Below are 25,788 nucleotides of genomic sequence, written 5' to 3' on the forward strand. Positions count from 1 at the left end.
CTTTGAGGCGTGAAAACGACTATCCTTAAAGAGTTATCGTCTGTATACTAATTTAGGAAAAATACAAAACGATTCTCTTCAGGATACGACAAAGCCTGCAGTAACACTTGTGATTTTCTATTCCACTTCGTTGGAATTCTTGTGTATTTATAGGCAACCAACAGACCCTTTCAGAAAAGATGTCTTGTTTCACACACAGACACAACTATTTATTCGAATTTTGAATTTAAAATTCAAATAAATTTGATTTTTCTGTTACAAAATAAAATAATTAACTTTAGGATCTCGTGCTTGTTGAGTCGATCTCGTGCCTGTTGAGTCAATCTCGTACCTGTTGAGTCAATTGTGCCTGCTGAGCCAATCTCGTGCCTGTTGAGTCAATCTCATGCCTGTTGAGTCAATCTCGTACCTGTTGAGTCAATTGTGCCTGCTGAGCCAATCTCGTGCTTGTTGAGTCAATCTCGTGTCTGTTATGCGCTATTTCATAATGATCAGTTCTGAGGCTAACAGGCACGGTACGAGTAAGAAACGTCTCACTTCCAACTTGCCAATAACAAACTATCTTACAATCCCCCACTAGTTTGTTATTTCACTTCATAACACTTGTGAATAATTGAAAGTATCTTTTACAGATTTGAACTTTCCTTTAGTGTAAGTATATTAAAGTTTTGACGAAGTTAATGGTATCTTAAGATTTGAACCACAAATCCTTGTGCCAAAACCGAAAGTACCACACACAGCGTTATCTAGCAGCTTAGAAAATCCAGTATTCGCTTTAGCACGTTTACGGCCATGTGCTCATCCTGAATTCATGAATATTTACAAGATCAGCCCTTTAAATCTTGCTAGAAGCGGCACCACTTCAATATTCATATAGGTGGAATTAGTTACTATGTCCCTGTTACTCCAGACATTAATAATTCTATTAAGATTAATCAACCTCTTCATGTAACAGTATGCACTTTGGAGTTTGTCTTTATGCCCCTGTTATAACAAGCATTTAACAACTCCTTAACCCCTCATATAACAATAAGTAGTACAATAGAATTAGGGCTCCTAAAGAGGAGATCAGTGCTTAAACAATACAAGTAACTTGTTATTACCCATTGAACTTATATTGTTAGAGTGTATACTAACTCAAAGTGGGGTTCCTATTCCTTGTATTTAATTTAAGGGTCTCAGCCCCATCCCTCCACAAGTTTGTTGTACTACATCTCTACCTAATGGCTTCGTAAGTGGATCAGCCAAATTCTTATTTGAACTTACATATATTATAGCTATAGCTCCATTTGTAATTAATTCTCTTATATAAGCATGTCTCAAGCTTATATGTCTCGATTTCCCATTGTATATTTTATTGTGAGCAACACACATTGTAGTCTCACTATCACATAATATGGAAATGGCTGGCATAGGTTGTGGCCACAACTTTATATCAAGTAACATATTCCTCAGCCATTCTGCTTCTTTTCCAGCAGCTGCTAATGCAATAAATTCAGATTCCATAGTAGAATGGGAAATACATGTTTGTTTCTTGGATGCCCAACTAATGGCTCCACCGCCTAGAGTAAATATCCATCCTGATGTGGATTTATTATCATTAACACTTGTAATCCAACTTGCATCAGAATATCCCTCTAATACATTAGGAAAACCATTATAGCAAATGCCTAAGTGCTTTGTATATTTTAAATATCCAAGTACTCTACTTATTGCTTTCCAATGATCATTACCTGGATTACTGGTAAACCTTGAAAGTTTACAAATAGCAAATGCTATGTCGGGTCTAGTGCAATGCATTGCATACATTATACTACCTATCACACTTGCATACTCCAACTGTGCTACCGTTCTTCCAGTATTTGTAGTTAGCTTAACACTAGAATCATAAGGAGTATTATACCCTTTTATTCCTAAATGACTGAATTTAGTAAGGATTTTATCTATATAATGTGCTTGTGACAAAGTCACTTGCTTGTTATCTCTTTTGACCTTGGTTCCCAAAATAGTATCAACTTCATTTAAATCCTTCATTTTAAAAACTGAGGTTAGATACTTCTTGGTCTCGGTAATTCCTTGTAGATTCGTACCAAAAATCAGCATATCATCGACATATAAACAAATTATTACTCCATATTCTTTTGTAAATTTAGAGCAAATGCACTTGTCTACATTATTATGTACGAATCCGTTTGATAGTATTACACTATCAATTCTTTCATGCCACTGTTTAGGCGCTTGTTTAAGACCATAAAGAGACTTTATCAATTTACAAACTTTCTTCTCGTTTCCCGGAAGAACAAATCCTTCAAGTTGTTGCATATATATTTCTTCATTAAGGTTCCCATTTAAAAAGGCTATTTTAACATCCATTTGCTGTACGTAAAGATCATAGATAGAGGCCAAGGATAAAAGGAATCTAATGGATGTTATTCTTGGAACAGGAGCATATGTATCAAAATAGTCTATGCCTTCCTTTTGAGTGAAACCTTTTGCAACTAATCTTGCTTTGAAGGTTTGGACAGAACCATCTCTATTGTACTTTCTCCTAAAGACCCACTTACAACCTATAGGTTTTGATCCAAGAGGAAGATCAACCAAAACCCAAGTGTTGTTGGATATAATTGAGTCCATTTCATCATTAATGGCCTCTTTCCAAAAGGCAGCGTCTCTAGAAGATATTGCTTCTTGAAACGTCTTTGGGTCTTCTTCAACATTTAATACAATAGGAATTTGATTACAAACGTTTGTCCTATCTCCTTCAACAAGAAATACTATAGATTGTGAAGAAATAAAATCAGAACCAAGATGTTTTTCTTTTCTTATTCTTTGGCTTTTCCTTGGTTCTATCTGTATATCATCACTTCTTTCCTTAGTTTTAATAATTTCAGAAAGCGACAATTTATTAGCATCGATATGTTTTCCATTTATTTCAGTCATTTCATCAACATTGTCATTTATAAATCTATTTTCAATAAATTCAACATGTATAGATTCTATAATGACATTAGATTCTAGATCTAGCAGTCTATAAGCTTTGGAGTGTTGTGCATATCCTACAAAAACACTTTTAATTCCTCTAGGACCCAATTTTGTTCTTTGATGGTCAGGTACTCTATAATAGGATATACACCCCCACACTTTAAAATAATTTAAATTTGGTTTTCTACCATTCCAAAGCTCGTAAGGCGAAATATGCATACTCTTTGAAGGCACTCTATTTAAAATATAACATGCAGTTAGTAGTGCTTCACCCCATAAATTATGTGGCAAATGTGCATTAAGTAACATAGCATTAACCATATCCACCAAAGTTCTATTTTTTCTTTCCGCTAACCCATTTTGTTGAGGAGTATAAGGGGCACTCATTTGATGTATTAGGCCATGCTCTTCACAGAACTTATTAAATTCGTTAGGAAAATATTCTCCGCCTCTATCACTTCGAATAATTTTAATTTTCCTACTCCTTTGATTTTCCACAACAGACTTGTATTCTTTAAACTTTTGAAAAGCTTCGTCCTTAGTTCTAAGTAGGTAAACATATGTAAATCTAGAGAAGTCATCTATAAAAGTAATAAAATATCTTTTGCCTCCTCTAGTTAATTCTCCATTTAATTCACACAAGTCTGAATGTATTAAATCTAATAGTTCTGTGGATCTTTCAACTTTACGAAATGGTTTCTTTATCATCTTTGCTTGTATGCAAATTTCACATTTTATATGTTGAGTTTTACATGAGATATAACAATTTTTGGACATATAATTCAAGGAGCCAAAATTTAAATGTCCTAGTCTAGCATGCCATAAACAAGAATCAGACTCAACGATGTAAGCAGAAACATAATTTATTTCATTAATACTCAATTTGAACATGTCGTTACAGTTATAGCCTTTTCCAACAAAAACACCATTCTTAGACACTATTACATGATCAGACTCAATAACTATCTTGAAGCCTTTCTTTGACAGCAAAGCAGCGGACATTAAGTTTTTCTTCATATCAGGAACATGATACACATTCAGTAACGTCAACTTCTGGCCAGATGTGAAGTTAATCTCAATACTTCCTTTTCCAGCAACATCTGCCGCAACATGGTTTCCCATCAAGACTTGTTCAGAATCCTGCACTTCTGCATATGTCTTGAACATCTTCTTGTCATAACAGACATGAATAGTAGCACCCGAATCTAGCCACCAGTCTTGAGTATTTGTAGCAGCGGTAGCCACATTCAACTCTGTGACCATACCAATTTGCATTGCGAAAACCATGGCAACCAGTCCTTGGGCAGAATTTTTCACTACGTTTGCCTTTTCAGAATTTCCAGATTTTTCAATCTTTCCAGACTTTTCGGTATTGCCTGCATTGAAATTTATTCCTGCCTTTCTATATCTGCAGTCCCGAATCATATGGCATTTCTTTCCACAATGATGACAACTAAAGCTCTTTCTCTTTTTAAAAGAAGACTTTTTGGAAACTTTCAGATGTTTGTTCCCACTTCCTGAACCATTCTGACTGACAAAGTTGACTGCGGAACTCGAAGGCTGACTAATAGCATCACGAGCACGAGTCTCACTTTCAATTTGAATGTGAGTACGAAATTGTTCCACAGTCATTTTATCCATAGAATGTAGGATTTTCTTTCTATAGTCATTCCAAGAGGAAGGCAATTTCGAAAGAATAGCACCTATTTGAAGTGCATTAGGAATTTTAACTTCAAGATCACTTAGTTTTGATACTAAGATTTGCAGTTCATGAATCTGATCCATTATAGGCCTAGTATCAAATATTTTAAATTCAAAGTACTGTAGAGCCAGGAATTTGTTAATACCTCATTTTTCATTCTGGTATGCAGTTTGTAGAGCAGTCCAAATCTCTCTTGGCGACTTCAGATTGCAGTAAAGATCATAGAGTCAATCTGTCAAAGTATTCAGAATATGGCCGCGGCACAACAGTTCATCATGTTCTCATTTCTTCCTTTCTTCCTTGACTACGTCAGAATCTTCTGTTGTGGGCTTAGGCATCGGAGGCAAGGCAGAATCAAGAACATAGTAGATATTGAGAGCGGACAACAAGAATATCATCTTATCTCTCCAACGGGTAAAGTTCGTTCCATCAAAGCGATCAAGTTTGATGAACTCCTTCGGATTCTCAACAACAGACATCAATTTCTCCATAGCAGTATAACTCTTTAAGATTGTTAGAAAAATAATAAACAAAATTGGCTTTGAGGCGTGAAAATCGACTGTCCTTAAAGAGTTATCGCCTGTATACTAATTTAGGGAAAATACAAAACGATTCTCTTCAGGATACATCAAAGCCTGCAGTAACACTTGTGATTTTCTATTCCACTTCGTTGGAATTCTTGTGTATTTATAGGCAACCAACAAACCCTTTCAGAAAAGATGTCTTGTTTCACACACAGACACAACTATTTATTCGAATTTTGAATTTAAAATTCAAATAAATTTGATTTTTCTGTTACAAAATAAAATAATTAACTTTAGGATCTCGTGTCTGTTGAGTCAATCTCGTGCCTGTTGAGTCAATCTCGTGTCTGTTGAGTCAATCTCATGCCTGTTATGCGCTATTTCATAATGATCAGTTCCGAGGCTAACAGGCACGGTACGAATAAGAAACGTCCCACTTCCAACTTGCCAATAACAAACTATCTTACACCAGCCACATGACTTCAACCAGGAAAATTGATGCCATGCCTCCAACTGATCCTCCTGATCCCTTCGCTATGCAAGTAGATGACACAACTAAAGTCCCACAAAAATCTTCCTTCTTACATACCCTCCTCACACCTTCACCAAATGATCTTCTTCCACCAAACACTCAACCCATCCCTTTAGATATCGACTTAACCGATGAAGCGGATAACCCATATGATACATAGGATTTTATTCCCCTTATAACTGATGATAATTAAGGCTCGCTTGTACACTCCTTGAAAGTACGTAATCCATTATCATCAAATTATTTGGCAAATCCATCGGCACCAAATGCTGAAAACTAAACTCCAAACTCTTTGGCGATCCTCCGAATCAATCAACCTTATTGATCTTGAACACGCTTTTTTCCTCATTAAATTTACACAAGAAGATAATATACTTCATGCACTTCATGATGGCCCATAGTTTATCTTGGGCCATTTCCTTATGGTTGGGAACCAAAATTTGTTGCTTCCACTGCCGAACTCGCCTGCTCCGCCATTTGAGCTCGATTACCTGAACTACCTACAGAATACTATGATCTTTCACTCTTACAGCTAGCAGGCAATAAACTTTGCAATCTCCTTAAGGTTGATGCTTGTACTTCCTCCACCACACGAGGCATATACGCTCGTATTTGCATTGAAATTCCATCTTGAAAAACCTCTATAAACACGTATCTACATTGGCAACCACAAGCAAGTCGTCATGTATGAGGGTATAAATATACTTTGCATCAGCTGTGGGCGTTTTGGCCATAATACCAAAGCGTGTCCGCTTCATGCTCCACCACTAGACCCATCTGCTTCTTTGTCTCTTTTACCACCTCCAATAATTGACCACAATAATTCTAGTAAAACAGCTCAGCCTATGAAACACCCTGGCGAACAGTGAAGTTTCCGAGCAAATCACGAACACGAACTGGTAAGTTGAGCCTTTCTCCTCAACGACCTTCACCAAAATATACTATGGTGGAGCAAACATCGTCACCATCCATGAATAACGGAAAGCCTGCTGCTGATTTAGAGGAAATCCAACAACCTCCAGGTAAGTCTGCTAACATTGTTTCTCCTACAAATATTTCTTCTAACCCTCGTTTATTTAATCACACGAACCTTTCGTTAATTACATCAATGGAAGATTTTGCGGAAACTAATCAATTAAATAAACTAACTATCTATATATATATTAATAAAGCTGGGCATTAAGAAGGTGATGTGGCATCCCTTTATGTCTAGCTATTGCACTTATCTTTTATCTCCTTTTTTTGGTACTTTTACCTTTTTCCTTCACATTTAATTCAATAAATAAATAAAGAAAAACTGTATTAAACAAGAAGCCACCGTTGTTTGAAACGTTTCTTGGGTCATTTATTGGAGAGTCCAATCGTTTCTTGGAAGCCCGAGATAAAATAAGGGTCCCTTCCTCACATATAAGACAAGCCAAATTTGGAGCCACTGGTGGCAGACTTTCAATTCGGATTTCGTGTATGAAATCAACGATCATCATCTGTTGTCAAATTTTTACCATCCTCTTGACCAATTCAAGGTATTCTTACTTTAGTATTAAGTATTTTTGCTTTGCTACTTTTACTATCCTTCAAAGCTTATATTTGTCTCACCTTGCAACGTTTCTTTTGAGAGCAACACTTGGACATATCCTGGAATGGGTTGTGCCTTCTTTAAAAACAAATTAATATTTTGTGTTATAATTTTTTTTTGTGACAAATGGTTGAAACTTATCTGTATGTCTGATTTGAGGATTTTAAGAATATTATTGCTCAGGGACTATTTCAAAGAGTGCGGTACCGGCAAAGCAATCGCAAATCTATAGGGATCTATTATATTCTCTAGATTTCTTCTCATAAAGTTGTTCTCATTGTCTCTATTTGTGTATATATATATGAGATCATTTTTTATTACAACTTACATATATGTATGCCATTTAGATTACACAGATGCGTTACATTGTTAAATTGTTATTTTCAATCTACAATTTGAACGGGAGAGGTATATATGATTGGGTCAATGGATTTCTCTTGCTGTGTCAAATGGGAGATTACTTTTGTTTATAACTAAGAATATATTGTGCATTTTATAATTTCTCCTGCAAAATATGAAAATATATCATCATATAGATTCTATGTCGTTCTCAAATGATGTTATGCTTGACAATTACATTACGATTATTTGTGGTTTTAGATTTCTTAGAATGAATAGGCCTGAATAAAATTTATAAATATGAAATCTCTCATTATTTTCTTTTTTCATATTCAAATTATGTTAGAAAGCCCAAAAGTTTGTATTAAGAAATTAAGTAATGAACAATCAAAAACGGCTTCTTAATCTTCGTGACGAAACAAATTCCTCAACATAACTTCTTAATTAATGGTAAGGGAGTAATTAACATTCAAAATTAGAAGAATGAGAAACGGCAAAACTAATTAAAATAAAGGAAGATGAGTATATCTTTGTGTTTGTCATTGTTGTGTTGGGAGTATATGCTACTATAACTTGCGGCCATTCGCATGAAACATTACATTGAGGAGGGACTCGATCAGTCATAATAGTGGAGTAAGGATCAAGATATGAGAAGTTGGTTCCGGAGGCCATATTCATATTCGACCAATTCTACTGTCTCCCCAAAGAATGCAACAATATAATCACCTCTCCATAGCAATGTCAGCTGCTATATATGTTTTAGACGTTGAGGACTTCAGCAATTTGCTTGTGTTAGATCCTTTCTCATATGTATTTCATTTCAGATGAAGTATTGTATTTGTTGCTTTCTTTTCTTAGTTACCATGGTACAATAATCTATTTCAATGTTTAGTAGCTAGAATATGCTTTAAGTAATGGTGTCATGTACTTTTAATTTACTATAGTTCTATTTTAGAACTGGTCTTTTCTTTTATTCAGTTGTATGAAATGTTGATGTATTACTGTTATATATATGTGGCATTAAATTTCTTAATTCAGGATATTATTTATGAATAAGATTTTGTTAGATTTATATAGCACCATCTATCTTCAAATCAAGTATCATAGCTATTCTTATAATGTAAGTTGACCGAGGAAAAATAAGAGTATCAATATGCTTGAGACTTCAAATTCTTAAAATATACATATCTTGTGATGATTTTTTATTAAATTTGAATTAGTATAATTTTGGAAAAATAAACAAGTATTATGAAAGCACATAAACAACTAAAAGTGTTGAGAATACCAAATTCAAGTTTTTGACTGCCAACTAGCTAGCAGGCAAAGATGTTATATTTCTCTAAATAAGAAGGAAGTAGAGAACGAAGTAGATATCTTAAAATAAGAATAAATTAAATTTTTTGTGGATTTTCAATATTTGTTATCTTGAAACTATTATAATATCATAAAAACTGATTTTTTTTATTAAAATACATAGAGAACAAAAAGTTGTGTTCAATATTTTGAAAGTAGTACTTTCTTATTTTTCATTTAGTATTCTATATCTATATTTATATATTATATAAAGTTGGTCATATTTAAAGTGACGTGATACCTTCTAAGGCCACGAGTCGTATATGATAATATTGAAAAACTTTTCCAAGTAATAATATTTTGTGATTTGTATATTTTATGTTCTCTAATTGAAAAAATATTTCTATCAGCTTGAAGATGGTGACTTCAGAGTTGTATGGAATCATACAGAATTAATATTTGACAAATAATTTATTGTGCTGTTACTTACAATTTTCAGAATCATCACTGGCTTTAGTTTGAATATTCTCGTACGATTAGGGTTAAAAATTTTACTTACAATTTTCAGTCATTGCATGCTTCAATTTTTTCAAGTGATGCAAAATTAAAGAAAAATATAAAAAATATAAAATTAAGTATAAATAATAATATGAATTCTATTTAAAATATAATCTATTTTGACTTGGATCGAATATTAGAAAAAAGATTAGTTCATAAATTTGATGTAATTTTTTATGATCGCGCGTAACACGTATAAGTTGACTGGTTAACAATAATACGCCTACTATTGTTTCTATATCCTATTTTAATAATAATAATTCTAACCCTACCTCCCTTAGACACCTCACTAATACCTCCACCTTATCAATTGAAAACTCTCCTACCCAACTCATCCACCCTCACATATCTGGCCGGCCCAGTTACTTTCCCCAAAGGAATTTTTACATTCCTATATCATATAAGAAATTATATTACCCTCAATGTTTAAGGTTTGATATAATTACATTTAGTATACCTAATTATCAATTCTATACCATAAGGTGTTTTAACTGTATATTAATTGTACCTTATATCACTCCTAAATTTATGGTACCGTATATTCTCCCAAATCCCCAACCCCACGTTTTTCTCTCCCAACCCCACACCCTCACCCACGTATCACCACACATCCACGTTTCAAACCATTATTCCCTCTGCTAAAACCAGAAAAACAATTGAAACCCTCTACCATTAACGTCCAAAATCAAGATTTTTTCTTCTACAACCAGTCAAATTTGAAGTCAAATCTTCAAAGTTCATACACAGCAATAACTGTTGATGGTTATGATTTCGGGTTCCTTCAGTAATATAAGAGGGAAGGAAAAGAGAGCAGCAATTCCACCATTGACAGCCATTAAAAAGCTTTGAAGCTTTGAATTCAAATTTGGGTTTTCAAAAATTATTATTTATTTGGATTGAGTGTTGTTGTAAATAATTAGGAATATGGTTTGGAGTTTATATCTCAATTTTGAGAGGTTTTGGTAAAGATTAGACTTGGTTTTGGCTGAATTTCAGAGAAACTCGAAGAAGAAGAAGAAGAAGAAGAAGACATGACATACATTATATTGCAGCAATTGTAGAAAAATTGTAGATTGTTGTTTATTTATTTTTGAGCTTTTGTGTTAAAAGTTTTGATAGGCTCTTGTTATACCACTTCGTCTGTTTTGGAGCTAACTTGTGCAGAGGAGAAGATGTTTTTTAAGTTATATATATTGTTATACCTTCAAATTCAAGAAAGTATGGTTGTATTGTATTTGAATAGGCGTGAATTTGTAGAATATGTTGAATGTGAGGAATGAGTCAAATAAGACTCACAATGGTTTGTTTTCTACATTTAATCTACAACAAAACTACATATCATTTGAAAAATTAATATGAAAATACAGAATTTGAATGTTTCTACAAATTATCTACAAAATATCTACAAACTGTTCATAACAAAATTTATCTTTATTTCCATGCATGTTCATCTGGAACACTAAAGTTACTTGATATGCCAACATCTCCCGTTATAGAGGAATATAACTTATCTACAACTTTCACACATTATTTCCACCCAGTGAAATACAACTACAATAACATAAAATTTACATAAAAATTTTATACAAAATTTATACAATATGTCTTTTGTATATTTTGTATCTGATTTATACATACTAAAAATAATTTTCATACAACTAATTATATATTATACAACTTATCTACAAATTATCTACAATTTTCGTACATTATTTCTACTAAGTTATATACAACTACAATATAATACCACTTAAATATAATTTTTATACAATGATGTTCAACTTTCATACAATAGTTAAATGAATAAAGGGAAAAAATAAACAATAGAATACAATTTTTCTATAATTTAACTACAATTTATCTACAATTTCTGCAATATAATGTGTGTCATGTCTTCTTCTTCTTCTTCGTCTTCGAGTTTCAATCCGGAATTCAGCCAAAACCAAGTCTAATCTTCACCAAAACCCCTCAAAATTGAGATATAAACTCCAAACCATATTCTCAATTATTTGCAACAACACCCAATCCAAACAAATAATGATTTTTGAAAACCCAAATTTGAATTCAAAGCTTTTTAATGGCTGTCAATGTGGAATTGCTGCTCTCTTTTCCTTTGCTTTGTATTACTGAAATTTGGACATAATTGCGTTTAATGTAGAAGAATTGTAGAAGATTTAGCCGTTTTTGATTTGTGAATTGTAGAAGAATAATCAATTCGTTTTTGAATTGTAGAAGAATAATCAATTCATTTTTGAATTGTAGAAGAATAATTGCGTTTGATGTAGAGACGTTAAATTTGAAACGAAACTAACGAAGAAGATTAATGTGCGTGATTTGCGTTTGGAAGATCTGGAAGAATATTTAATCCCTCAATTTTAGCGCGCCTAAATAAGGAAGCCTACAACTACAATGATTCCTTATTTAATGCATGGTCTATATTTTGTAGAAATACTATTAGCATAAAGGGTAATATGCAAACTATGAACATATTTTGTAATATAATTTCCTATATGGTATAGGAACGAAAATTTCCCCTCTCGAAACTCAATAACCACACACCCCATCAGCACACCTAAACTGGGCCAACCGACATCAGCCCACACAACTACTAGCCCAAATCCACATCAAGCTACTACCTCACAAATTCCTAAATCCAACCGGCCACACTGTGAATCATTTTCTCACACGTCAACACTACCTCATTCCCCACCTTTTAACACTTACTTGCTGCAGACTTTTGATGACTCATCCCCACATGTCACCCTACATACCCCACCGCCAGGCCCTCTTAGTCCGAAGACTTCACACGTCTTTTTCGTAAAAATGGTGTGGGGTAGCTACTAAGTAAGGTGGTCTTAATTTTTTATCCACTAATTCTAATGTTCGGCAAAAAGAGTCACTACTCTATTAAAATTATTTTGAAAAGACTGTTTTACCCTTTCTTCAATTCTTATATTCCCAAACCCTTGTTTTATTCATTCAGAGGAAAAATTTGAGAGTGAAAATTTCAGAGGCAAGTTTCGCGTGCTCCTTAGTATCAGTATTGTTCTTGCATGCAAAATAGCTGCACTTAATCTTTCTCCTTCTTCATCTTCTCTGCATCGAACGATCGAACTGTTATTTTTTTTGTTGCTTTTATGCATTTTTGTTTTTGTATATTCGTAATCGCGATCAATGTTGTGTCAAGTATGTGTGAAATTTCAAAAATAATTATTATAAGTTGATTAAGTATCGAATAAGTAGCGGATTTTTGTGAGGAAGTTATTCAGAGATTTTTGGTATTGAAATGTGTTTGTGGTTCAATCAATATATTTGATTATGTAAGGACATTTCATAAAAATAGTCGTACGAATTCATAAGCTAACTATGTTTATGAATTTTTAGTTCACTGTGTTTATAAAAGTTAAGGACCAAGTGTCCTTAACTTTGGAACTTGAAACTTGAAGTTCAGGACCAAGTGTCCTTAACTTTTCAACTTGAAACTATAAGTTAAGGACTACATGTTCTTAACTTTTTAACTTGTAACTCTAAGTTAAGGACCAAGTGTCATTAACTTTTGAACTTGTAAGACAAAGTTCAGGACTAAGCGTCCTTAATTTTTGAACTTGGAATTCAAAGTTAAGGACCAAGTGTCCTTTACTTTTGAACTTGAAACTTAAAGTTCAGGATCAAGTGTCCTTAACTTTTTAACTTGAAACTATAAGTTAAAGACTGCATGTCCTTAACTTTTTAACTTGAAACTTGAAGTTAAGGACCAAGGACCAAGTGTCCTTAACTTTTGAACTTGAAATTTGAAGTTCAGGGCCTATTGTCCTTAACTTTTCAACTTGAAACTTTAAGTTAAGGACTGTCTGTCCTTAACTTTTTTACTTGAAACTTGAAGTTCAGAACCAAGTGCCTCGAACATTTCAACTTGTAACTTTAAGTCCTAATCTTTTACTGCTAATCTTTTATGTTCTTTTTCCTTCTTTGTAGTGTGCTAATGGAAGGAGATCGTGTGTTCGACTTTGATGTTTGGCGTAATTTAATGATCTATTGGAAAGGAGATTTACAAAATAAGGAAACAATCAAAACTTTTTTGTCGAACAGGCAGTGGAAGAAGTTGAGGGATGGTATTTTCAGAAACGTTTTTCGATTACAAAGTGTGAAGTTCTGTGGTAAACTTATTCACTGTGTATGTCGCGCCCTCTTTTTCCCCTTCCATCAGAGAGGAGTCCGGGTTTTGACATTCATGGGGTGTAATGACTCATTTCCTTTTTGGGAATTGGGTATTTGAAGAGTCACCACCTAACGATTTTAAGGTGCGTTAGGGCACCTATATGGTTCAACTACAACTATGCTTGATAACCAGAGATAGGGTAAGGGCTTGAAATTATCCTAAGGAGGGTGTAAGGCACCCCTCAGGATCCACTAGTGTGGTTCCCGGCCAAATGGTTTCTTGTGATTTTGTACAATTAGCAAGTAGACAAATATGGCTCAAATAAGAGGGGATTTAAGTTAAACACACAAGTGTTTGAAAATATTTATAATCTAAACATGCTTATGAATGTAAAAAAAAGTCCTAGGTTTGTTTGCAATATGGATCACATCAATGCAATACTCGGTATGACACTCCTCAGAAGAGGGGATACACGTGGTATTAGCGCACCGGTAATCATATTCATATCTACCCTTCCCACCCCGTGAAGGTATTAAAGCGAGGATTGATCTCGACCTCTATTGCATGATGTTACCCGTCCCTTTCCTATCAGTCCCGGAGGAACTTAGGACTTCTATTCCTATAAGAAAGAGGTTCTAGGCTGACTCTTAGGTTTAAAGGTAAAATGTTAAGGCGACATACAAAAACAAGTAGGACTGCATTTAGAGGGGAAACATATAAGCAATTAGAAGGCTCATGTACACCTCCACAAATAATGCATATAAATAGCATGACTTAAACACAGTTAAGGTCTGAATTTTAAAATCCTAAAGCAGGGTGTTTGAGTCAGAACGAGATTCATTATATTACTCAGAAAAAAAGTCTGAATCAGGCCTGCTTGCTGGTTGTAGAAGTTGATAATTAATGAAGGCAATTCTAGTTTTTTATTCAGGTTATTACCTAAGGCTTGCCTAGGCGTAAGTAGTACTCAGTAGTTATTCAGAATTGCTAAGACGGCTTGGAGATTATTATTACCTAAACATGTTGTTCTAGGTGTTCAGCATATAGAATTATTGCCAGTTGATTGTAAAGACTAAGTAAAATTGTTTTCCTCCCTTTGTAAGTTCAAAGTTAGCCTAAGTGTGCTTAAGCGAATATAAATAAAATCCTAAAGACAGGATATCTAATGTACAAAGATGCAGAATGATGTATATGCAGAATCCTAAGCAGGATTTCTATATGCACAAATATTTCAACGCTTAAAACAAAATTACCAGAATATGCAGAGATGATATATTTGTTAGTGTTGTTTAGCCTAAAACAGGATCTCTAAGTGTGCATGACAGTAGGAACATGATCGCAGAAACACTGGTTATTAACACATTTAGCGCAGGAATTTCTAAGTGATATGACAGTGAAATGGACAGGCTGAAAACAATAAGTGTAAATCCTAAGGATCATGATCTCTAATGCATGAAATGAGTCCTAAGGATGGATTCTATTACGCAAGTAGGAATGTAAACCTAGTAACATGCTTTCTACCCCTTTTGACAGCTAAAGCATGCATATTCCCATCCCTTTTCACTATCCAACCCCATACTTGTTTACAAATTATTACAAACCAAATGCTGAATTACATAAAGAAAAATGCAATAATAAGAAGTTACAACCATAGAAAAGCCTGATCTTGACTTCCTCTCTGAGTTATGTAATGAACCACTTCAATGCCAATATTATTCCAAAGCCTTTCTCATATCTGGGTGTGTCAAAGTTCCCTAAGGACCTCAAGGGATCCCGGGCAGTGCTCACACAAAGATTTCATAACCAAGAGAGAGTGAGTGCAGTGTCGAAGAGCCAGCCCTTATGTGTCCAGGTTCAGAGGGAACTCAAGGGTCCCAAAGCAATGCTCACACAAGAGGGGCAGAACCTAGATTCTAAGACTATAGTGAAAGTGCAGAACACATGTTGAAAGAGATTTATTAAAAAAAGCTAGACTGATAGTCTATTTTTGAAAGCAATCAGTAATAGAGGTGATTGAAATCAGTTGTAGTAGTAAAACTCAAAACTCCCAAGATGGGATCACACACAGAATCAGTAGTCATACAAGGGGTCAAGGGGTTTGGGACACACATACATTTGATTGTAAACACAAAACCCCACCAAGGGTCTTAGGACTAGTTAGACATGCACATCAATAACTAATACTAGCATGATCACAGGCTAGTCAGCAAGAATATAAGCACATTGAAGGGATAGGGATTTGGGATGGCAAGTATACAATAAGTGACTGACAAAATATGCCTTGAAACACACATAGGAGAGTGCATTAATCTGAAGAGGAAGGGGAGACATTATAGCATGCTGGTGATGTAACTTGACTGCAGAGCCAAAAGCAGAAGTAGACAAGAATAAGAAAAACTGAAACAATTAAAGAAGCATGTTGCTGTTGAAGCTTTAAAATTAACTAGGACATACTAGAAGAGAAAGCAAGGTGCAGAAAGGTAAAGCAAGTAGGATTCCACAGTCTAGCCTTGGCTTTCAGCCGGCTAGACAAAGTAGTAGCACAAGTAATAGTAGAGAAAGAGAGAGTTTTGAGTGTTTGAGTGTGTTTTTTTAACTCAGTTGTTCGTGTTTAAGAGAAGAGAGGGTAGGGTATTGATAGCTTTGAAAACGAGTAGAAAAATAAGGTAACAAGTAAAGTTTTAACACAAATATGGAAATAATCACAATCAGAATCAATTAATACAAGTACTTTCCTTTAATTAAGGAATTATTCATTAACGGATACTAACAGGGATAATTAAGGAAAGAAAATCAATTTGAGGAAGCTTGATTTCTGACCATATAGGGGATAGTAAAATATAGCGTATACAATTGAGTCTAGGTACATAATATATTTAATTGGGGAAAGGATTCAGTAGGGTGAAATGTCACAACAAATAAAGGAAGGAATCAATCATTTAAACAAACGAGTAAAATTAAGGTTTATAAGAAAACCTTGCAATTAAACCGTCACTTTAGGAAATCAAGATTAATCAAGAAGTGGTCATGATTCTGCACTTCATCATATAAATAGAACGGAATGAACATACGTATTAGAAATGCAGGCTCAATCATATTGACAAAAAGGAGCAAACTAGATGAACATAAATATACAGGAGTGACATAAATAGGCTAAGGACTATTCAAAGCATGGTAACCAGCAAAGTCAAGCAGTCATGACTCACACGTAGAACCAAAGTGAAGAAACTAGTCTAACAGGTAAAGAAAATCAGAAATAAGTAAAGAACTCACAGTAATAAGTGGGGAAAACCTTTTAAGAAATTAGGGTTTTAACAATAGTCGAGTTAAAAAAATGGTAAGAACTCTGAATCAATCAACAAAGAAGAGGATCCAAACATAAAGAACTTAATCGAAACAAGTATTCATACAAACAAACAAAGAAAGCTTCAAAACCAAAAATACCTAGGGTTTCAATACGATGAACCAGGTAGAAGAACAGCATGAACAAACCATTTAAACACAGTGAAATCATAAAACAACACTGAAAATCGAAGGAGAGATCTTTTAAAAAGAGTTTGAGAAACCCTAATTTGAAAACGAAGAGTCACTTTAAAAGAAAATCGAAGAACCTTTGAGAAAACACCAAGAAGTTCATAACATGCACATATTTAAGACAGATCTGAAACAAAATCGAAAGATCTTAAAAGTTAGGGTTTCAGAGAACCCAGAAAAGTGAGAAAAACTTCAAAAAGTTACCGATCTAGCCGGAAAAGCCATGGATCTGACTTGATCGACGATGGATAGCTGGAAAAAGACTATAGATAGAAGTCAAGCAGGATCTGGATTAGATCTCTTTGAGATCTTTCCATGGAATCACGAAAACAGGCCACAAGGTGACATAGGAGACGAGTACACATCTCAAACAGCCATGGGAGTCCATGGATTGGGTAGGGATTGAAAGGGATTAGGGTGGATTTGGGTGGCGGCGGCTAGGGTTTAGGTGAGGTTGCAGAGAGAATTGGAGAGGAAGGGTATTCAAGGGTGGCGGGTTGGTGGAAATGATTTAGGGTACGGGGGTCGTTTGGGTTTATTTTAGGTAGGTGAAACGGTGGTGATCAACGGCCTAGATTAAAAGGGGTAGGTGGGGATCCGGGTTTAGTTAGGGTTTAGTTGGGTAAGGGTCGGGTTTAAATTAAAATTGGGCTGGGGAATTGGCGTTCAATTTAGGCTAAAATTGAAATACAAATGGACTGTTATTTAAATAGCCAATTTTCCCCCTTTTAAATTATAAAAAATAGTAAATGGCTTCTAAAGATTAATTTAAAAAGATAAAATGATTTATAATATATATTAATAATTTAAAAATATATGACCCAATTTTATAAATATAAAACCTAATTAAACCTTGAAAGGGCTAATATTGTAATTATATGCAATTTAGCTTTAAAAAATACTAAATAAAATTATAAAAATTACCTTAGCCATATTTTGGCATAAATATGAAAATACAATAAATGAATTACCAAAAATAATAACTTTAGAAATAATTATTGGTGATTTTATGGATGAAAAAAGGAAATAAATAAATTTAAAAACCTTAAAAATTATGGGAAAAATAATAAAATGCTTGGACATGTTTATATATGCATATATATGATTTTTTTAAAGTATTTTGCATATTGAAAATATATAGGGAAAAATTGGGTATCAACAGCTGCCGCTCTTTACTCGGGAAGGATGAAAGAGTTGTCGGGTAAAGATATGATGGCCAATTTTGACCGAACGAAACGGTTTGAAGAGGTTTAGGCCGCACCCTGACTTCTGAGTTGCATACATATCCCTGGTTTTACATGAGTCAGGCCGTATGTAGTTCAGGATTCACCTGAGGAGTGTGCCGATGAAGATATTTCAAAAACGGACGCAATATCTAGGGCGGGGTGAGTGATAGGTTTACGGGAATGATTAAGGATTTATATGGCTGCGGGAACTGGAGTGGGATCGCTTCTGCAGGGATGGACGTTGCTCACCGGTTTACCTGCAATTAGAAACAATACAAGCGTATACTGTGCATAAATTTAAACATGATGCAAATTCCCGTCGGACCATGAATGTTGTCTTTGGACGGTTAGGATGACGTCCTTAGACCATGATGTCCTGGGCAATGAAGCGTATGATAAAGGATTCACAGGCCATGAAATGATACTCTCGGGCTATGAGGATAGTGCCTTCGAACCATGATGCCTTTGAATAATGATATGCAAAAGATTGAAAGGGATCCTCAGGCCATGACATGGTGTTCTCGGGATATGAAGATGGTGCCTCCGAACGATGATGCCTTTGGATGAGTTGGCAATATTTTAGCCTATGAAATATGCAGTAGTATGATGCAGACAAGACAGAGCTTACGAATTGAAAGACAGAGCTTAGCCCGTAAGAGAAGCGAGATAAATAGTGCTTGGGATAATGCTGAGTTTCAAAGAAAATGGGAGGCAGAGCTTAGCCTCGGAAGGAAGAATGATAGCCTTATGCAAAGATGCGAATGCAGATGGAGGTAGAGCTTAACCTCGGAAGGCAGAACGATAGCCTTATGTAATGCAGATGCAGATGGAGGTAGAGCTTAACCTCGAAAGACAAAATGGTAGCCTTATGCAATGCAGATGGAGATAGAGCTGCAAGTTGGAAGGCAGACTGGTAGCCTTATGTAATGCAGATGCAGATAGAGACAACGTTTAGTCTCGAAAGGCAGAATGGTAGCCTTATGCAATGCAAACGTAGATGGAGACAACGTTTAGTATCAAAAGGCAGAATGGTAGTCTTATGCAATACAAACATAGATGGAGACAACGTTTAGTCTCGAAAGGTAGAATGATAGCCTTATGCAAGAAATAAGATAGGAAATGACAGTAGAGTTTTCTTAGCTGATAGCAGATTGCGGCATTGTGATTACTGGGAGTATTATAACTACAGAGCATTATTTGTGCGTGCTGATAGCAAATGTTGGCAAGTGTAACGATTCCGAGAGTCGTATTCTCGAACGATGTTTGTCCCATGGGTATATAGTGTGTTTAAAGATTTCACAATCCTAGTGCCTGCATCCAAAGAAAAATCGCGAGTTTTGTAAGGGGGAGGTTAGTTCGTATCCCCGCTAGTTTTGCTTGACTTGTTCGGCTTTGACCTGGTGATATCATCTGTATCATTGGGGTAGCGTTGCTAAATGAAGCAGTTTCAATAATAACATGCATGATTTTGTAAAAGTATGACATAAATGTATAATTAAAATAACTTTTAGATGAACCGACGACTGTGACATAGCTTGGGACATTGCAACCTCTCCTGCTACAAAATTTTGAAAGGTCCTCCTCAAAATTCTACCCTAGTTTGATGGGTTGACGTTTCTGACTGTTGCTCGCGACGATCGGCTGAAATTACTTTGGAATTTTGAGGGTCCTCCTCAAAATTCTGCCACAGTTTCAAATTGCGAGAGGAAATGAAAATTTTATTGAATTGTGACCGAGCCCATAGGGCTGCCTACGTATCCCCTCTTAAACGGGAATCAGATCAGGAGTAGTTCAATTTACATCATATAAGGAAAGCATAAAGATTACACATAATAGCGCTTGACTGCACCTGAATTGATCAGCTTTGGCCAGACTTCTCCGTCCATTTCTGCAAGTATGAGGGCTCTTCCTGTCAGAACCCGGTGAACCATGTATGGACCCTGCCAGTTGGGAGAGAACTTCCCTTTGGCTTCATCTTGATGCGGAAAATCTTTCTTCAACACCAGCTACCCCGGTGTAAACTGTATTGGCTTGACTCTTTTGTTAAAGGATCTGGACATTCTGTTCTGGTAGAGTTGACCATGGCAAACTGCATTCATTCTCTTTTCGTCTATAAGGGCTAGTTGCTCATAACGACTTTTTTACCCACTCTGCGTCGTCGAGCTCAACTTTTTGCATGATCCTTAGGGAAGGAATTTCTACTTCAACGGGAATGATAGCCTCTGTACTATAGACCAGCATATAAGGGCTTGCCCCGGTTGATGTGCGAACTGTGGTGCGATACCCCAATAGAGCAAATGATAACTTCTCGTGCCACTGTTTATGCTTTTCTATTATTTTCCTCAATATCTTCTTGATATTCTTGTTGGCGGCTTCTACGACTCCATTCATCTGAGGCCTGTAGGCTATGGAATTCTTGTATTTGATCCTAAAAGTTTCACACATAGCTTTCATCAAGTCGCTGTTGAGGTTGGAGCCATTATCGGTAATGATTGACTCTAGAATCCCGAATCTACAAACAATGCGGTCGAGGACAAAGTCTGCCATGACTTTCTTAGTTACTACTCAGTAAGATGCTGCTTCGACCCACTTGGTGAAATAGTCAATGGCTACTAGGATAAACTTGTGTCCGTTGGAAGCAGCAGGCTCGACTAGTCCAATAACGTCAATTCCCCAAGCGGTGAACGACCATAGGGAGCTTGTTGCGTTGAGCTCGTTTGGAGGTACCTTTATCATGTCTGCATGAATCTGATAGTGATGGCATTTCTGGACATATTGGATGCAGTCTGTTTCCACAGTCATCCAAAAGTAACCAGCCTTTAGTATTTTCTTTGCTAAGACAAAACCGATCATATGTGGACCGCAGGCCCCATCATGAATTTCCTCTAGTAGATTGGATGTTTCCTTTGCGTCAACACATCTTAATAGTCCCAAATCAGGAGTCCTTCTATACAGGATCCCTCCGGTGTGAAAGAAGTTGTTGGACAATCTCCGAAGTGTGCATTTCTGAGTAGGATTTGCAAGCTCCAGGTACTCTCCTTTTGCCAAATATTCCTTGATATCATGAAACCAAAGCTTTCCGTCTGCTTCTTCTTCAACATGGGCACAGTAAGATGGCTGATCACTGATCTTTACTGGAATGGGATCAATGAAATTCTTGTCTGGATGCTGTATCATAGATGACAAGGTAACCAATGCATCGACAAACTCATTCTGGACCCTGGGAACATGCTGAAATTCCGTCTTTGTGAACCTCTTTCTCAATTCCTGTACATGATGCAGATATGAGAGTATTTTGGAGTTCTTGGTTGCCCATTCTTCTCGCACCTGATGTATAAGTAGGTCTGAATCTCCAATCACTAGCAACTCTTGAACGTTCATGTCAATGGCCATTTTGAGTTTTAAGATGCAGGCTTCATACTCAGCCATATTATTGGTGCACGAGAACCTGAGTTTGGTAGACACCGGATAATGTTGACCGATTTCTAACACTAGGACTGCTCTTATGCCAACTCTTTTGAAGTTTGCTGCTCCATCGAAGAACATTCTCCAACTGTCATAGGATTCTGCGATGTCTTCTCCTATGAATGATACCTCTTCATCAGGAAAATATGTTTTTAGGGGTTCGTATTCTCCATCCACAGGATTCTAAGCGAGGTGGTCTGCTAGTGCCTGTACCTTGACCGCTTTCTGAGTTACATAAACAATGTCGAACTCACTCAATAGGATTCGCCATTTGGCTAGCTTGCTGGTGGACATGGGCTTCTGAAAGATGTACTTCAAATGATCCATCCTTGATATGAGATATGTAGTATAGGCACAGAAGTAATGTCTCAGCTTCTGAGCTACCCAAGTCAAAACATAACATGTGCGCTCCAATAGAGAATATCGGGCCTCATACGGGGTGAACTTCTTACTGAGATAATAAATGGCTTGTTCCTTCCTTCTCGTTTCATCATGTTGTCCCAAAACACAACCGAAAGCTCCATCTAACACTGCGAGGTAGAGTAGTAAGGGTCTACCTGGCTCGGGCGGGACTAAGACTGGCGGTGTTGATAGGTACTCTTTGATTCTCTCGAAGGCCTTTTGGCAGTCATCGGTCCATTTGGTAACAACGTCCTTCTTTATCATCTTAAAGATTGGCTCGCAAATAACTGTATACTATGTTATGAATCAGCTGATGTAGTTGAGTCTTCCCAAGAAACTCATCACATCCCTCTTGTTCTTTGGTGGTGGTAATTCTTGAATTAGTTTGACTTTTGATGGATCCAGTTCTATTCCTTGGCGACTCACAATAAACCCAAGCAATTTCCTAGCAGGAACCCTAAATGCGCACTTCGCGGGGTTTAGTTTCAGGTTGTACCTCCATAGTCTATTGAAGAACTTCCTCAGGTCTTCCATGTGATCAGTGGCCTTCTTGGATTTGATGATAACATCATCTACATATCCCTCTATCTCCTTGTGTATCATATTATGGAAAATAGTAGTCATGGCCCTCATATAGGTGGCCCCTGCATTCTTCAGGCCAAACGACATCATCTTGTAACAGTACATTCCCCACGGCGTAATGAAAGCCATTTTCTTAGCATCTTCTTCATCCATCCAGATCTGATGATAACCAGCGAAACAATCTACAAATGACTGAAGCTCATGCTTGGTGCAATTGTCAATCAGGATGTGTATATTCGGCAAAGGGAAGTCGTCTTTCGGACTGGCACGGTTGAGATCCCTGTAGTCAACATAGACTCTGACCTTCCCATCCTTCTTTGGCACTGGCACAATGTTGGCTAACCATGTCGGGTATTCTACTACCCTAAGAACCTTAGCTTTGACCTACTTGGTGACTTCTTCCTTGATTTTCAGACTCATATCAGGTTTGAACTTTTTGACCTTTTGCTTTACCGATGGACACATTTGATCGGTTGGTAATTTGTGAGCCACAATAGACGTACTCAGACCAGTCATGTCATTATACGACTAGGTGAATATGTCCTCATATTCCTTTAGAAATTCCGTGTATTACTTCTTTTCTGATAGTGATAGGTGAACGCTGATTCGTGTTTCCTTAACGTTTTCTGCATCTCCTAGGTTTACAATTTCGGTTTCATCCAGGTTGGACTTAGGTCTATTCTCAAATTTCTCAACTTCTTTGACAATCTCGTCAGGTATGTCATCTTCCTCTAAATCAATGTTCGTCTGTTGCGTTGTCTCATTGCATGTCATAGTCGTTGGTTCATCAAGATAAGTAATAGTAATACTGTATTGGTAAAGTAGGGAAAGAAAATGATAACAATAAATATTAATTCATAAGAAAATCAGAAATGCTTTTGATAATTTGAGCAACTGCTTTGAACATCGAAAATCTTATTGCGAGAATTGAAAATGCGAAAAGAAAGTCATTAAATAAAAACAATGAATGATGCTTGTTTTAGCCTTGGTACCCCGAAGCTTGTCGGCCATTGGTTGTCCTGATGGTCTAATTATTGAGGCGTGCCCCTCTACTCACAGTCTGTAAGGAAGGGCATTCCTCCCTCTCGAGAATAACACAACAGTCCATATCACTGTCTTCTAGGAACAAGTTCTTCACAGCTGCAAACGCTTCTTCTTTATCTGACCCATAAATAACGTCATCCTGTTGGAAAGTCTGCTTCAGATGCGGTATAGGCTGCTCTAGTGGATAATAAGGACCGCGCCATGGTGGCGACTAGTTATTGAATTCCTCCCAGGTGTAATCATATCCCAGACCGAAAGTTATGCCATTCTTTTTGAGCTTTATGGGCTTAGAGATTCCTTTGCTTCCCTCAACGCCCTGAATCCGGCTAGTCAATTTCTACTTTAGCCAGGTTCCTGATAAGCAGATCCTTTTCATCAGACTCAGGTGTGCTTGAAAAAGGTGAGGTGGAGTGTGGCATGGTCTCCACGTAGATAGAGGTGTTATGGTAGCCTGGTGCATGGGTGTAAAAGTGGTCGTTTATGGGGTTTTAGGGTTCTGGGATGAGTAGTGGAATGTTGTTAGAGGTATGACAGGTATTACATTGGTTCTTTGGTGGAACAGTGTGATAGTGAGGAGCGGGATGATTCTGTTGCTTTGGGATATTTTGAGGAGGTGTAGGGTTTTGAGTGTTGGGGAAGTTGATATTTGGGATGCTGAGGGAAAATGACAAGCTTGCCAGATTCCTAACCAGATCGAGCTCTTCTTGGAATTTTAGTAGTTTCTGTTCAAGTTGGGATACATTCTCATTGGGAACCCGAATACCATGGCCATCAATGGCCTCAACCTGTTCAGTTGGGTTCTCCTTCCTGACATTGTTCAAATCATCCATCTTGCCTTTGTTCTTGTTCTTGACAGGACTAAGAGGAGGAGTGGGTGGAGGGCCCTTGGATCTCGTGGAATAAGATGATGATGCCAGAGTGCACGAACTAACCTTTAGTGAGGGGAATAAAGAAAGAAAACAAAAACAAAAATAAAAAGGTAATCAAGTTAGTGAGGATTATAAAAAGTATTGCAGTATTTAAACATGTAGTGCGGTATGTAAAATGTGTCCTAATTTGGGAACATCTTTGCGCCCGAGGTAGGCCTAGGGACAAATTGATTTGGAGAACTTAGAATACTAAATACCTCATTTTATTGATAAAAATAGATGAATCCCAAATCGACTTTAAATAAGCAAGAAATAAAAGTCACTAATGGTCATTGGCCTTATTACATTTATAAAGCGAAAAGATAAACTCCTATCTACTTGGTCCCAAAGGACCTTCCCCATATTCGGCATCCTTGGCTCCGTCGAAAAGCTTCCCCAACTCGCGAAGTCCCAGCAACAGGTACGTTCTCGCTAGGTGTCCGCCTTCGGTCCCTTCAGCATTTTGACAATCTTCAACCCTTATGAGAAATTTTCTCTCCAATTCTACTATGCCTCGCTCCAAGTATCCTATCCGCTTGTTGGCACTGACAGCCATGTCCTTCCATTTCTCAATCAGCTTCTGGTTGGACTCTTGTATCTCACGGTGTTCGCTTTCGTACTCACGGATCCTTTTGCGCAGCTGGTTGTACTTGACCTGCGCCTCGGCCTTTTCATCTATAATCCTGTGACCTCGAACAAACCTTGGCTGGACCAGACCATCATGATTGTCTTCCAACCAACCTGAGTAGAAAGGAGTGCAACCAGTATGGTACCTCTCTGGCTCGATGGTATCTCTCCCTATTATGATCTTGTAGTGCCACATATGCTGAGCTTGGAACCTGTAGGGACTATCATCATTTTGGAAGTCAGCTCGGAAATGACTCATCTTGTCGACCCTAGATATAACTTGCTTCCTACCAGCTTTCCTCATAACTCGGAAAGGGACGTAAGGGTAGGTTCCT

This window comes from Nicotiana tabacum, chromosome 18 (assembly GCF_000715075.1).
Source record: "Nicotiana tabacum cultivar K326 chromosome 18, ASM71507v2, whole genome shotgun sequence".
NCBI lineage: Eukaryota > Viridiplantae > Streptophyta > Magnoliopsida > Solanales > Solanaceae > Nicotiana > Nicotiana tabacum.